The sequence below is a fragment of the Dendropsophus ebraccatus genome, chromosome 15, assembly GCF_027789765.1.
Source record: "Dendropsophus ebraccatus isolate aDenEbr1 chromosome 15, aDenEbr1.pat, whole genome shotgun sequence".
In the NCBI taxonomy this organism is placed as follows: domain Eukaryota; kingdom Metazoa; phylum Chordata; class Amphibia; order Anura; family Hylidae; genus Dendropsophus; species Dendropsophus ebraccatus.
The window spans coordinates 16,644,363-16,661,702 of NC_091468.1; positions in this window are offsets into that span (position 1 = coordinate 16,644,363).

Consider the following 17,340-nt stretch of genomic DNA (forward strand, 5'->3'; position numbering starts at 1 on the left):
TTAAATTAAGTGATATTTATTTATTCATGGGCGTAGGGTTACATTTGATAGTATGCTTGTATGAACCATAAAAAAGGCTTGAAAGTCCATTCCTTTTTACAGGGTATCTGTAATTATGTTATGTAATTTCAGTAAATACATTGCATTGCTAATCTTGTATAGTGATGAGCGAGTGCTCAGCATTTAAAAGAGAAGTCGAGCGAATTTTTTTTTAATTAAAATATTGTATTGCCCCCAAAAGTTATACAAATTACCAATATACACATACACAGGAAAGGGTTATAAAGTGCTTTTTCCCCTACTACTGCATCAAGGCTTCACTTCCTGGATAACATGGTGATGTCACTTCCTGGATAACATGGTGATGTTACTTCCTGGATAACATGGTGATGTCACAACCCGACTCCCAGAGCTGAGCGGGCTGTGGCTGCTGGAGAGGATGATGGCAGGGGGACACTGAGGGACACAAGGCACTGGAGGGACACTGAGCATCCCTCTGCCATTATCCTCTCCAGCAGCCACAGCCCGTACAGCTCTGGGAGTTGGGTCGTGACATCACCATTTTATCCAGGAAGTGACATCACCATTTTCTCCAGGAAGTGACATTGATGCAGCCTTGATGCAGTAGTAAGTGCAAGGAAAAAAGCAATTTATAAGCATTTCCAGTATTAAGTGTATATTGGTAATCTGTATAACTTTTTTGGGGGGCAATATAATGGTTTAATAAAATTTTTCACCTGATGTCTCCTTTAACCCATGCTAGGCAGAGTGGAGGGTGCCTGGTTACCCTATTGCATTTTTTTCATTCAGATTTTTGTATATTTTCTACCATGAAGGGACTATTAACTGAAATATGCAAAAATTTTAATGAAAAATTGTAATAGGTTTCCGCATGAAACATTAGAACTCTGGCAGCATGCCATCAATTGCAATTTTTTGGCCGTCAGTTATTGAAGTATATGACCATCTTTTACTTTAACTTTTTCACTTGACAACAAGATTAGAAAAAATAGCAGCAATTTTGCTGCCCAGTAGGAAGGTGCAAATCTTGTACGGTTAGACCTTGTTTCACACACAATTTTTCGGGCTGCTATCTATCGCTCTGGCTACTTGACTTGACAATCCCAGTAAGTTATCAATTAACTTCGGGAAAGTTTGGGAAAATTCTGAAAACTTTAACTCACAGCAAAGACTGAACATCTTCATTAACAATTTGTTACCCAAAAATGTACATTATCACCCATCTATGCAAATGCAGTTGTATTATTAACACTATTATCCTAACATGTAGTGCCACCCTCCTCCCTCATATCACTTCTTGCATGAAATATCAGTATATATGACATTATGTACATTAAAGTCCATGGAGCCTCAGTTACGAGTCTCAAAACACGGGATTGCCAGATATCTCTAGCCTGTTGCCAACGGGGTGCCTCCATGATGGGGAGAGCACCACACCACCCTGATAAATAACCCCTTAAGTCCCACTCGGTTGCAAGTATTGGAACATAGACAGGGAAACAACAGGGTGGCCCCTTTTGTCAATGTCTAACTCAAGGTGCGAGTATTGCGATCATGACAAGGGCTTGCAAAGGCAGGCTTCCACCCACAGACAGCCGTTTCGGGGTTTTTGCCCCTCGTCAGTGTGGGGTAGGATTCTGGCTAGTTGGGGCAATGAAAAATCAACCAACAAAACACAGTGATCACTGAAGTCAAGAAGAACAGCGAAAAAAATTCCAATGAAGTACTCAATCAAGAGTCTCCACTGATGCCCCCAAAAATTTAAATATGCAAAACAAGAGTCCGTGGAGCCTCAGTTACGAGTCTCAAAACACGGGATAGCCAGATATCTCTAGCCTGTTGCCAACGGGGTGCCTCCTTCTGGCTATCCCGTGTTTTGAGACTCGTAACTGAGGCTCCAGAGCATGAAGCATACACTGGGTCGGGTGCAGAGCATGAAGCATACACTGGGCCATGTGCAGAGCATAAAGCATACACTGGGCCGGGTGCAGAGCATGAAGCATACACTGGGTCGGGTGCAGAGCATGAAGCATACACTGGGCTGGGTGCAGAGCATGAAGCATACACTGGGTCGGGTGCAGAGCATGAAGCATACACTGGGCTGGGTGCAGAGCATGAAGCATACACTGGGCGGGGAGCAATGAATGAAGCATACATTGGGCCAGATGCAAAGCATGAAGCATACACTGGGCCAGATGCAAAGCATTAAGCATACACTGGGCCGAGTGCAGAGCATGAAGCATACACTGGGCAGGGTGCACAGCATAATGCATACACTGGGCTGCATGCAGAGCATAATGCATACACTTGGCCGGGTGCAATTAATGATGCATACACTGGGCCAGATGCAAAGCATTAGGCATACACTGGGCCGAGTGGAGAGCATGAAGCATACACTGGGCCGGGTGCAATGAACGCAGCATACACTAGGCCAGATGCAAAGCATGAAGCATACACTGGGCCGGAAGCAGAGTATGATGGATACACTAGGCCATGTGCAGAGCGTGATGGACACACTGGGCCAGGGGCAGAAAATGAAGCATACACTGGATCAGGAGCAGAGCATGATGGATACACTAGGTCGTGTGCAGAGCGTGATGAACACACTGGGCCAGGTGCAGAGCACGACACATACACTGGGCCCTGTGCAAAGCAGGATGCGCGCACTAAGCGCCTCGTGTACAAGAACAGACATGAAGTAAATCTGAAATGTAAAACAAAAAATCTTTATTTTTTTGTGAAATTTAAATCAAATTGGACCTGTACTATATGTACAGTATCCGCTCATCTCTTTACATAAATTTTATGGTACTAGCTGAAAACCCGAATGTGGATGACTGGGTCCCCTGACATGCCCATGAGCCCTTTGAACCCTATTGACAAAAAGAACACAGCTCTAAAGAGCTAAATGACAACTTCAGCTCTGCTTCATCTGTAGATGTAATTTTAAACCTTTCCTTTAAGCTGGCGGATTATCCGCTGGCTCATTGTAGTGCCCATTCTTGAAGTCTTTTATGTACTTTTAAATTTCCTGTAAAGATTTTTACTGACCTTCCAATCCTATTTATTTGTCTTAAAAATAAAGTGCAGCTTTTCAGCGTATATTTTCCTTCCGTCTTGTGTTTTTTTCGTCTGACACTGAAGGGGACCAGTGTCTATTGCGGTGTTAGCAGAATGGCTTGGGTGTTGCTTAAAACACACCAGAGTTTCAGTGCTCATTTTAGTGGCCTGCAGGGCAGTAAGAAACTAATTAAAAGGCCGGTCTGTGGTGAAGCCCTCGCATGCAGACATCCACATGTGCTCGCACGGAGGTAACAGTTTAGATTTAGGAGCATGGATATAAATGACGCACACAAGCATGTCTTTTGCTCGGCAGTACAATTTTTGTTTTGTCCCCAAAATTCGAATTGCAGGTGGTCTCATAAATTGTTTACATAAGAAAAAATCATTATGGGGGGGGGGGAGGGGGGTCGAGAAAGCCAAGCAAATCCATAAATTACAAATGAGTTCAATCACCGTGATGTTTAAACAAGTCATTCATTTATGGAATACATTGACGGGCTGTCCAAACAGAAGCAAAATTCAGTAGAAAACATACCGGCACAAGCCAAAAAAATAACGATTCCGACTCCCAAAATGGAACCAAATTAAATAGTTTTTTAATTAAATCAATATAAAATCCAGGATAAGACTGTCTATGCGTTTCAGGCCGTTATTATCATATTAGGAGTGTCTGGCCATTTCTTTTAATGTTTAAAAGTGTTTGTGCTGCTGGGCTATAAATATAATAAAGTTCATACTCACCTGTTGCGATCGCCGAGTAGTTGCTCTTTAGACTAGGTCCCCACTGCTCACTACTTCAAGGGGATGTTTTAATGCAAGCAACTGTCAGTAACCACAGTAGAGATATGACTCAGTGAGTGATTGGCACTTTCTTGAGTTATAGAAGTACTTCAGAACTTTTTGGTGCCAGAAAGTGACTTGTAATTTACTTCTATTAAAAAATGTCAAGTCTTCCAGTCCTTATCAGCGACTGTATGTCCTGAAGGAAGTGATGTATTCTTTCCAGTCTGGAGAGCAGGAGAGGTTTTCTATGGGGATTTGCTACTGCTCTAAACAGTTCCTGACATGGACAGAGGTGGCAGCAGAGAGCACTGTGTCAGACTGGAAACCTTTAAAGCACCAATAATTCTAGGGAACTGTGCATAATATATGACAAGAAGCAAGTACAATAAACATAGGGGACAGGGCCCTCTTTTCACCTTGGTGAGTTTTAGTAAGCAGAGAGAAACAAAAGAGAACACAGCTGAGAGAAAGTTTGGAATCTGGGGAAGCAGAGAATTAACATCCACAAAGGTAGACTTGAGAGTCATCAGAATAAATAAAATAAAATAAAAGGGGTAATTAGTTCATTGTGGTGTTCAATGAGCTGTCCTAGGCCAAAACCATGGATGGAGAATAGTAGTTTGCAATGTCCCAGAGGGGATGTGCCACTGTTGTATTTTATGTGTGTAGGTTGGTACCATAGGTATATGTATTGTAGGCTGAAGGTGTCTTTCTGCATTCCCACCACTAGATGTCTCTGTATACTAAGGCACAGCTGAAGAAAGGATTATTGAGAGTTAAAGGGGTTGGCCACTTTTTAAACATATTAACCCATTCACAGTTATTCAAAAAGGGGTTAAAACTTAGCCCTATGGTGCCTTGAGAAATTCCTCCGATCTTCCCCTTCAGGCATGGTGCTCCAGCCCTATAATACAATGTGGGCGTCCCCGCTTTGCTCCACCTCCGTCCCCCAGAAGTCAGTTCATGGAGGGGCATGTGATCCATCAGCCCGTCCACTGCCTCCCAGCATCCACTGTGCGCACGGCATTCGGCGCTTGCGCAATGGTCTCCCGTCCCCCTGGGTTCAAGTATTCTGTCATGTCTATTACAAAGCACAACAGAACGGGAGAGCACTGCGCAGGCGCTGGATGCTGAGTGCACAGTGCTCTCTCCCCCTGTCTCTCACCCGTTCTGTTGCGGTATTTAGTATATGTGCCATTATCGTTTGACACAGGGGGACGGGAGAGCACTGTGCAGGCCCCGAATGCCGATTGCACAGTGCCCTCTCCTCCTGGTCTCCCCCGCTCTCATCATTTCCCTAATTACCACTCTACTGCAGCCCCCGGCCCCGAGCACCTCCACGGCGCCCCAGTCCGCCCCCTGCACGTCTGGGAGAGCACTGTGCAGGCTCCGATCGCACAGTGCTCTCTCCTCCTGGCCCCCTCGCGCTCTTATCACTATCCTAATTGCCGCTCTGCTGCTGTCATCCCCGGCCCCGAGCACCACCGCGTCCCAGGCCGTCCCTTTCCGTCCCGCTCGGTCCAGGACTGGGATGCGGTGGTGCTCGGGGCTGGGGATAACAGCAGCAGGGCGGCAATTAGGATAGTGATAAGAGCGCGGGGGTGCCAGGAGGAGAGAGCACTGTGCGATCGGAGCCTGGAGGTGCTCGGGGCGGGGGCTGCAGTAGAGTGGTAATTAGGGAAATGATGAGAACAGGGGAGACCAGGAGGAGAGGGCACTGTGCAATCGGCATTCGGGGCCTGCACAGTGCTCTCCCGTCCCCCTGTGTCAAACGATAATGGCAAATATACTAAATACCGCAACAGAACGGGTGAGAGGCAGGGGGAGAGAGCACTGTGCACTCAGCATCCAGCGCCTGTGCAGTGCTCTCCCGTTCTATTGTGCTTTGTAATAGACATGACAGAATACTTGAACCCAGGGGGGCGGGAGACCACTGCGCAGGCGCCGAATGCTGTGCGTGCAGAGGATGCTGGGAGGCAGTAGACGGGCTGATGGATCACATGCAACTGACTTCTGGGGGACGGAGGCGGAGCAAAGCGGGGACGTCCACATTGTATTATAGGGCTGCAGCACCATGCCTGAAGGGGAAGATTGGAGGAATTTCTCAAGGAACCATACGGCTAAGTATTAACCCCTTTTTGATTAACTGTGAATGGGTTAATATGTTTAAAAAGTGGCCAACCCCTTTAATTGTGTATGCCACTAGAAAAAAAAGCTAACTGAGACCAACCCCTGTAGAGGGTGCTCACAGTAGTTCTTCCTCTTTTCCCCTAAACTATCAGAGCTTAGATTTGATGTTTTCTGATGTTCTTTCCCCAGTCAGATAGCTCCCTGAGGCCATAGAGCAGATTGGGAGTGTCTTGAAGTCTTTTATCCTGGTTTAGTCAGAGATAGAGCTAGAGAAGTGATGTCCTTACTAAAGGACTTTCAAGGGACTGGCCTGGAGGCCAGGACCCATATGTAGGGTTCCAAGCTGATTCCTTTTCCTATTCTACAAGTGTTCCAGTAAAAGCCATGCTAAGCTAAAAACACCTGTGGTAAGGCTACTGCTGACGGGGAACAAGGACTTATCCATGCCAGGGGAAGGGTATGGGGCCCTATCTTCTTCTACTTCAAGAGCCCTGATAAATAAGACAGGAGCCAAAAATCTGCAGTTAGCTACTACAGCTGTGGACTCTGCTGCAAATTTACTAGGATCCTATAGGGTAACCCTGACGGCTCTCTTTACCCACTAGATGGAGCCTGTGTTTCAGGTTTTGTGTCACTCGGTTCCCTCCACCAGCATTAGGCGGAACCTCATAGCCATAGACACAGAAACTTTTTAAGTTTATTGCCACTGACTCAAGGTGGTATAGTACCCTCACAGTTTAGTACCCAGATTCTGGATTAGCTCCCCCTTAAGTCTATAACAAGTAACAAGAGACTTTCTGAAGTATATCCTGAGTAAACCTGCCCAAAGCAGTGATTTAGCTCCAAGTGATTTAACTATCTCAAGTCTTATTCAGTTTACCTGCTACAGCAGTGATTAATGTACTGTCTAAAGTTAGTTATTATTCTCCAATATACCTACTGGAAGTAGTAACATGTATTATCAACTATTATTATTATTAGGGAACCTGCACCTTTATTGAAAAAAACTGTCTATAAAATGTACTGCACCTTTAAGAAATGATCAGTAAAAGTTCATACTGTTTAGGTGGCGGCTGTTGAGAGGAGTGTGTTTGGGACCCAGGGAGGGCATACACCACTCAGGTCCTGTGACAAGTGCTGAAGGGGTACACCAACGCTTGCTCTAGTTAACACCACCTGGCAGCCCTGGGTTACTACAGGGGTTATGGTATAGAGCACTGAGAGACACCAAGAAAGAGGAAGGTCAAGGTGAGATCTAAACAAGGGGTTGGTGGGGGCTTAAGCAGTTTGATGTCACCATTAGAGTTGATGGCAGCCGCACATTTTAATTAATTTTAATTTAACAGTAAACAAAAAAGAGCCCATGCTTACCTTTTCACCCTCCCATGGTGACCTCCAATGGGTCTCCGGTGTCCCCCGCTCATCCCAGGCTTGTCCAGCTCGCTCAGCCATTCACTGATCGACGGAATAATGCCACGGCCAGCAAGAGTGACTGCCTGCTAGCCAATCACTGGCCTCTGAGCTGTCTTTTCTCAGTCACTGGGTAGGCTGTCACTCCCAAAACGAAAGTGACAGCCTGCTCAGCCAATCACTGATTGTTCTGAGATGGGACAGCACAGAGGCCAGGATCATTGCGGAACACCGGGGGAGCACGGACAGGTAAGTATTGATGAGCGAACCTATGTCTGCAATTGTTTAGCTGTTTTGGTCCGATTTATTTAAGGTTTGGTTCAGATGAAACCAAACATTTCAGCAAACCAAACAAGTTCAGCAAACCCGCTGTACCGAAATTTTAAATGTTTGCTCATCTACAGCCCCCATGATGACACATTTATTACTTATTCTGTATTTAGACAATAAATGTTGGTAGTGGTCCAATCCCTTTTACCTCAGCAGAACCTGCAGCTAGAGCTGATCACTGGCCTCAGCACTCACATGCCATACATGCAGACGGAAACTGCTCCACCATAGCAAAGGTGAAAATGTGAAATGATGCTGCTGGGATAGATTACATCTACACTGTATTACAATTTTATACACTGTATTGTTCCAATCTAAATTATAGAAATGCTGAATGTCGTCTATGTAACGGCCATACCACAACGAGCAGAAACAAAGCAAATTATTACAACAGAAAAGGAAGGTTTATACCAAGTGGTGGAAAATCTTTTAAATGCTCTGAGGAAAAAAATATAGTATTTTCAAGTCTTTACAATGTATTATAAAATCAGTAAAATTGTGTGGACATGTGTCTCAGTTCCATATTTTTTTTGAGTTATTGAGGATGGCACCTCAGACAGTACCAGCTATAGACAGACAGATGGTCTCTTCGAGGATATATTGCCAGTAGCAACTACATTAACGTTCTTTAAAGTCTGCACACAAAAATGTGTGTCACCAGGTCTTGTAGGTATCAAAGATACATCATTTTCAACAAAGAACAGCCTTAGGGTAAAAAATATTACACTCTATGGCATACCTACCATAAAAGCAGGTCATGTAAATTCTATAAGACCTCTCGTCGGAGGAAGCCAGCAGGGGACTGCTTCCCGAAACACAATTATAGCATTTGCTTGCAGCCATTGTTAGAAGGAGCATAAAGATATACACAACCCTATAAATCCATACGCAGTTATCTAGTCCTCTCCAGGCTGGTATTAGTGATCAGATTGGTGGAGCTCCGAGGTGTATTGTAATCCATTGTGTCTTTACTATGGGCCCCTTGGGTATCCACCAGGTTGTCCTTGAGGTTGAAGTTGGTATGATTGACCCAAATACTTGAATTATACACAAAAGTTAAAAAAAAACATTGTTTGTTGTGGCTTTCAATTAGTTGTGAAGTTCAATTCCAGAACGTAATGGCTTCCGGTGTCCTATTGGTACATGAAGACATCCCATTGTATTAGCCAGTGCCTAATGTACAAGTTTGGTTGGGGCTATAAAGGTGGCACTTCGGTGGCTGTCACTTGAAGGGGCGACTATTGGGCAAATCTATTTTTGATTCTTTCTAGTGGCATCAACCATACAATAGGAGCTGAACTACATATAAATGTTGCACCTTGAACCATTAGATAAAATATAGGTAATAGTAACATAGGCAAAAGGTTGGAAAAAGACAAAAGTCTATCAAGTTAAGTGATGAAATTACGATGGGGCAAGCAAGAACTGAGAACCTGCCTGACCATAAATAAGTCATATTCATAACAGGTGGACCCAAGAGGTTTATAAAATCTTGAACCACCCTTGAGGATATCTGGTCTGACAATTGTTCATTCTATTCGGCCGGTTTGGCCACGTTTACTACAATCTTGAAAATCGCTATCACCAAAAATAAACTAAAAGACACTTAGATCCGCCGAGACAATTGTTTAGGATGCGGAAGCAATAAATCAGGCAAGAAAGTGTGTCCCAGTGCTTTGATGACCATCCTCCAAGATCTCCTGCGAGACAAGTTACGGCATCTCTCTCCATTTCCTCTGTCAATGCTGACATGTCTACAACATGTCTTAAGGTCTCCTTTGTTTCCTCGGCCCTCTGTAACTCTTCACGGATATTTTTAGTCACCATAAATAAAGCAGTGTCACTTGGAAGGAGATGTCATCTAGAGTAGAAGGGAAAAATTACAATTCTAAGACAATGATACATAAAGATGCTGAACACAGTTTAAAATTTTGTATGAAACTGTACAGTGCACAAAAGCGTTCATATAATGGCTTAATTAATTGTAGATATGAACAAACTGTTCGAAAGTTCAGTTCTACAGGTTCACTAAACTTTTACATAAATTTGGGTTCATCTCACCCGAACTTTAAACAAACCATTCTGAGGGTTCATTCACATATACAGGATCGGCAACAGATCCACACCAGATTTGATGGTGCAGATCTAATGCTGTGTTCAGTTATTTAGATTAAATCTGCTGCGGATATGCTGCGGACCCACAGCAGAAAATCTGCAGCGATCCAGAGTGTGTGAAGCTACCCAAAAGAGTAAAATGATTGCACGTGTTTATCTGCTTTAGTGTGGTTCAAAAAATTTGTTGATCTATACTTACCTGTGCATGTTCCCGGCAGCCACCTAAATCCTGTTCAGCCAATCACTGATTCACGACCAGTGATTGGCTATGGGGACTGTCACTCTTGTCAAATTTTTGCAAAGTTGGAACAAATTACCGTTCGGGAAGTTCGGTTTGCTCATCTCTAATATAAACTCTATATTATAATTACCAATACTTACTAAGCAGTCTAGACTCATAAGAAGGAGAGTAGACACAAATATATATCCATTTGTATCCAAGTGACTGATACAGTGGTCACATGCTATACATGCTAGTATCACTACTTCTGGGGTCAGTGATTGGGAAGCCACCATTGGAGTATTGGAAGATTTTTTCATTGTCAAAGTCCTCAAAGAGAAACTAAGAAAAAAAAATTGGATCCATTGCTTAGCTGGCTTCCTGTAAAATTGGCTTTTGTGTGTTCCAGGTATAGAAATAAGAGGGTAAACCCTAGGCAGTATTGTAAATTATGTTGGCTCTTTATAAGACATGGATGCAAATAAACATTGAACAATCACTCTCTGCTCAGCCAATCATTGACTGGCTGAGCCCGCTCAGCCAATCACTAGCCGCGGTGCTGTCCCTTAGTCATTGTTTGCCTGAGAGTTCAGCTGAAGACAGGGAAGAGGACACCGGGGAAGCGCAGACAGGTCAATTTTTGCCGATAGCCTCCTCATCTAAAAGCGTCAGCGATCAGCCGCCAAATGAGAGATCTCTTATTCAGTGGCTGATCACATGCTTTGTGCAGGCATTGAAATCATCAGTAGTCATCCCCACATCTTTCCGTGTAAACTGAAATGTACAAGCAAATATCAGGAAGTTTATAGGCTCAACAACTGAATTGATGGAGTGCTTGTTCATGCATCCTTGCAGCACAATCATTTAAGCCTTGTACAGGATCTGCAAACATGCGCCGATCTTGCTGATCAGCAATGTCAAATGGCTCCTGGTTGGCTTCCTATAAAATTGTCCCTTGAAGTGGTACTGTCATTTCACAAAACTTTTGACATATCATAAAGACATGTCAAAAGTTTTGATCGTTCTGAACACTCAGACCAAGACCGATCGGGAGATAGAGCTCTTTGTCACGTGATTAGTCAGACTTGTAATGGAGCTTTATGGAGCCCGACTGATCAGTCCGACTGATCACGTGACACAGAGCTGGGAGAGAACTGCGCTTAGTGCGGTCTTCTCTCAGCTCTATCTCCTGATCAGTACAGGTCCGAACACTTAGAATCGGGTCCATCAAAACTTTGTGACTTGTCTCTATGACACGTCAAAAGTTTGGTGAAATGATAGTGACACTTTAGATGTTTTATTTCGGAAAATTAGAGGATAAACCCCACTAAGGAGAGGAAACTCTGTATAGCGTTGCAGATAATGTTGGCTCTAGATAAACAGTGGATATAAATAAACAAAAAAATTAATTCATAAAAAAAAGAAAAAATAATTTTCAGGTATGTTTGGCCCTAAAATGCGTAGCCTCAAAATTTCTCCAGACAAAGCTCTTTAAACCCTCCAAATAAACCTGTCAGAGAACTGTTTCCTCTCCATATCCATCTGGACCTACTTTCTTCATCCATTGGTCATTTCCTTCATCTTCCAGTTGATTGGGCCAGTGGAGCTGTGTTTGGTGATTTTGTTTATTGCTTCGAACAATGGATCTCAGACTCGGAGCCCCAGACATGTTTGCGCTACGCCCATCCCTCAGTAAACACTATTAAACATTGGACTGATTTGTACCCAGACGTTGGTTCTGCTCAGTCTCACTCCTGTAGTGGGAACTCCTGTACAATGTTTTTACTTGCCTAGGGTGTCTTGTAAACAATGGATTTTTAGAGGAACTAATTCCTTGAAGTGTTTCATAGAACATTAGCCATGTGTATTGAATGTCCTGGCGGTTAAATGCATGGTAAATAATGCAGAGAGTATTTTGTTCCCTTTGAAAAGCTGTGCACAATTTGGAAAGGCTGTAATGTTTAAATCATTGCATCGTCCTATCTGTTTACAGCTCCCGAGACGTGTTAGTTCTTAGTGGAGTCTACATCAAAGAGGCCCGACGTGAAATAATATCTTTAGTACGATGCCAATGAGTTTTCTATCCGAAAACATTTCACCGTTAGCCAAAAAAATAAACAAATAAATAAATAAAGCTGGATGTTTTGCTTTACATTGAAGGCCTTATTCATATACTGTGTATGGTTTTATTTTTTTTATCCAAAAAACCAGCCCATAAGGGCAAGTTGTAGATGCTTGGAACAAACTTCCAGCAGATGTGGTAGGTATAGCTATAATAACTGAACGTAAACCTAGAACAGATAGACCAATGGTCTTTTTCTGTTTCTATGTTTCTATCTAAATAGGTATTGCATAAGAAATAGATCATAGCTACAAGTGATTGGCTCCAAAGTTACCTCTAGATGGGGTTGTCTTTTGCTTGAACATTGGGGCCCATGACTTTGTCAAAGACCGGCCAACCAGATAGTCCTCTAGATAGAGGACTATACCAGATAGAGGACTATCTCGTTGGCCGGTCTTTGACAAAGTCATGGGCCCCAATGTTCAAGCAGAAGACAACCCCATCTAGAGATAACTTTGGAGCCAATCACTTGTAGCTATGATCTATTTCTTATGCAATACCTATTTAGATAGAAACATAGAAAATTATCGACAGAAAAAGACCATTGGTCCATCTCTTCTAGGTTTACATTCAGTTATTGTAAATATACCTACCACATTTGCTCGAAGTTTTTTCCAAGCATCTACAACTTTCCCCCAACTAACATCAGATTATGGCTCCTTGTTTTTTTTATGGAAGACAATTCTTTCTTGAACCTCATTTAGTCCTTTAACATATTGAGGCTATGTTTACACTGCGTACATGTGCGGCTGAAACTACGGGCGTGGGAAGAATCGACATGTGACCAGATGCGTACGAACCGCGAACATACGCCCGTAGTACATTTATGCTTTCCTAGCTTGATTCAAAGTGATCTGAAACGGGTCATTTACTTGGAAATCTTCGCCCAGCCTAATAAGACTCACAGAACCTTTTGGATCGAAAAATCAAGTTCAATTTGGCTGAAATAAGTACTTCGTACGGGACTGCATGGAAATCCACGGCCGTGAGTTTTAACATTTCCGTCCTCAAACAATGGTTGTGTTCATTTTTCACGGCGCCGCATACGATCCGGTCGTAAGCTCATACGTAGTGTGCATTGTGCGGGCGTATATCGTATACTTTGAAGCGAACGCATCAACCTCAAAACTACGTGCGTATATTCGCGGTTCACACTACGGCCGGATTCATACGCAGTGTGAACATAGCCTGAAAGGGGTATTCTAGAAAAAGCAATGAAGTAGGAGATCGTGTGTGTGTGTGTGGGGGGGGGGGGGGGTCCGACCTCTGTACCCACCACTTCTGTGTTATGATACAGATACGGCACATGACCCCCGACTCTATTTATTCCTATGGAGTGACGGAAATGACCCGAGTATGCTGTACGTTTTATAGGAATGTATATAGTTATGTGCCATACCTGTGGCTCTAATCACTGATACGTTGAACTACGGGAGGGGGGGGACACAGAGGTCGGCAATATCTCCTACTTTTCCCCTATCCCGTGGATCCTTTACATAGGGAGAAAGTTAATTTTTCCTGGAATACCACTTTTGTACAGATGGAGGGTTGATCCTCAGAACTAAGGATAAGCGAACTTGCTGAAAGTTCAGGTTCACACAATCCTGGTGGACTGCCTAGAAAACATGGATACAGTCATAGGCAATAACGTGACCTCTTCTCTGGATGGCTCCTCTTGGATTTTTCTAGGACTCTGCTTTTTACTATTTCTTGGTGACTTCTCGACAGGGTGCAGGAAATAGATGTCCATTACAGTGATTGGGCATCTCTGTGGCAGTCTTGAATATACCAAAGACAACAGGAATTAGCAGAAACATCACCTCCTCTGTCCTTAGTTTGGGTGTTGGTTTTTGTAGTTCAGTTCTATTAAATAGAATAGAGGACAGGAGTGGCACTGTTTTTGCAAGAAAGTAGCTTTTTTTTTCTAATTCTGGATAATCCCTTTAAGTAGACATACTCAAGACCCATGAAGTCTATTAGTAAATACATTTAATTGGTCTCTATGGGTCAAAATTAGAGATGAGTGAACCTCGAGCATGCTTGAGTCTGTCTGATTGATTACCGGTGGCTGAAGAAGTTGGATGCAGCCCTAAGGCTGCCTGGAAAACAGTGATAGAGCCCATGGTCTATGGCTGTATCCATGTTTTCCAGGACTCCCTAGGGCAACATCTTCTGCTTCAGCCACTGCTGCTTACTCGGAATAGGAGGAACTTGAGCGTGCTCAAGGTTTGCTCACCTCTACTTGCAATATATCTGTCTATGTAGTACATTGCTATGTAAGCCACAGAGTTTATCAAGATTTAGTAGGTGGTTTACGTAGATTTCATCTCTTTGGCGATTAGCCGCACAAATACATGTGTCATGTGCGCCATAACTTACGTTACCTTAGTGACCTCAAGAGTAATAAATGAATAGGAAATTTATTCTGAGAATTACCAGTACACAGTAATAAAGTTGATAAATGTTTAGTCTGAAAGCATTAGTATTTCGCATGATAATAATACAAGTGGTTCTTGTAGGGATGTGCCTTTCCTAGAAACATGAGCACAATCAATGTTCTATCAGCCAATGTTGGTCAACAAGATTTGCAGCTGGAGCACGTATTAGTCATACTCCAAAAACTTGTAAAATACAGCAGCTTAGCAGGTCCAAAACACATTGTTGCAAAGTGACGTGAATCTCCTGGTCCAGAAAACAAAATATGTGACTGTACCGTGAGCCATTTGTCAGGTACGGCCACAGACGGCTTTCTAACAATTAATAGCTATGTGCTCATTATATTAGAGGTGTATTCGTGATATAATAGATATGATTTGTGATTTAATAGATATGATCTTAATCCAGGTAGGCACACCATCTTATTATACAGAATAACACTTGCATTTGCTGACAACTGGAACCAGGGTGTATATGGTCACTGTTACTTCAATTAACCTTTCTTCATGTGATTCCTAATATTTTTGCAAAGTCTTGACCACTAGGTGTCTATGTGCTTTTTGTGCAATCTGCCCTTCACTGCCTGTTGCTATGGGAATTCCATCTCTAGTATCAGACAGACCAAGACAGAACACAGGACTATGTGACGGAAAGGGGGAGAAAGCCTGGGCTGGGCAGTTGCAATCTGAGCATCCAGTGGATCCTTACTGTCCCTAAAAAGGAAATCAAAGCTTCCCTCTCAGCAACAGTGGTTTAGTTCTAAGAGTAACTCCTTGTTGTTGCTGTTTTTTATTCTGCTTAGAACCATAGAACCATAGCAAAGCCATTGCACCCGTAACCCCTTCTCCCTTTGCCCTGTATATCATCCCCCAGCAGTAGTGTTATCCTGTTCCATCTAGTTCAGTAGCAGTATGTAATGGCATAGCAGTGAGGAGTAGGTGTTGTGCTGTGATTGGCAAGACAGCTACGGAAAAGGAAGTCATTTGTATGTACTATTGACGAACAGTCCGGCTCTGGTCCTGACCCCTGAAATGCGGAGAGTGGGAAATATCTACGCACCATGGAGGGGATTCTCGGGGCTTCAAAAACAGCAGTGAAGGCACTAAAAAAAAATCACAGACACACAAGGGATAGATTTTTATTGACTGTCAATGAATTTATGGACAGGTAACCACACAGGACTATACTGGTCTTTGTGGTGAGAAGGTCCATGTTCCATATTCAAGTATGATCATATCATTTACTTTCACCACTTTTATTACTTTATTCTCGACTGGTCCAGATATTTAGCAAAATATCATAATCTAAACCAAATCCATCTTTTCAGGCTAGCAAACTTCTAAAACTTGATGTTCTGTACTCTCTTATCTGTAAAAAAAATGAGACTTTTGACAAAATAGTCGTCTGATCTCGGTGCAACATTTCATGTCCAGCATGCAACTTCTAAATTTAGGACTCCATTAAAGTTATACTACATCTGTTCTTATGAAAGAAGAAGATGAAGAAGGAGAAGAAGAAAAAAAAATCTCCTTAACAGACATCGCAGGCTGTAGAACATTCTAGACTAATCTCACCACGACTTTAACAAATGTCATGTCAGCATCCTACGTGCCTCTATTCTGAAAGTGGTGGGTTATAACCTTGAAACCATTCCCCATGGCACAGAAATCATGGTCGGCCACAAGAGTCTGAATTGTAGCAGTTAAGAAAATGTAATACGTAAAACAGATGTTCCTAAATGCATGCACATGAGCAATTTGAGCTTACTGATTGCTACTAATTGGTTCCACATTCTGACTTTCTTCTCAAGACATCAAATGTGAACATGTGATTCGCTTAACCCGTTCTTGGGCCCGAGATCTCATCGCGATACAAGTCATCAATAAGCGATTTGTAGAGAATGAATTCATGGCTCCTTTAAATAGGGATAACCCCAAGGAACGGCAAATCTTACCTAAACAAGATCTTATAATAAGATGTCAATGCATGCGGGGAGTGTTGGAAATATCTCGGGATATTAATGAGTATTGTGTGGGCTCGAAACCAAGAAGTTATGTGAGCAGTTGTGTGAGGATGTCAGGGTCTGGAGTTTCTGGTTGTCTCACATTATCAACACTTCTAAGAAATCAATATGGGACTGTTTTATGTCTTTTTAATATGACAGGACGTGTAGGTATCTTAGGCTTTTAAAGAGTCACACGCTACATCTGCAATTATAAATATCTGATTAATATAGCAGGAAGAGAGAAGAATGTAGTTTTGACTATGGACGGATTTCTTGGCCGTCGATTTGACTATTTTTCCAGTAAAAATTTTAAGGATTGGGTAAGCCGGCAAAAGGCGGTTGCTGGGAACCAATTCTATAGGAAACAGACTTTAATCATCTGAATCTAAAACCTACAAAAATGTAGGACCTAAGGGTTTACAGCTATACAAAATTGTTTGTCTGTGGGGGCGGTTCATGACACAAATTTGGAAAACCTTCCCCTGAGGCTCCGTATCACTGAGTACTCTGCCGGGATGTGTGTAAAGTGTAACTTGAAGAAATCCTCGTACTTATGTTTAAATAATTCTGTGTTATCTGACCGCCTTCTGCCTGCCCAGTATCGGAGACTGCCCTGTGAGGTAGTACGAGTCTCAGGCCTCTATCTCTGGGTAGAGCTAACTAGTGAGAGATTTCTCACATAGTCGAGCGTTGCCAATAGACAGT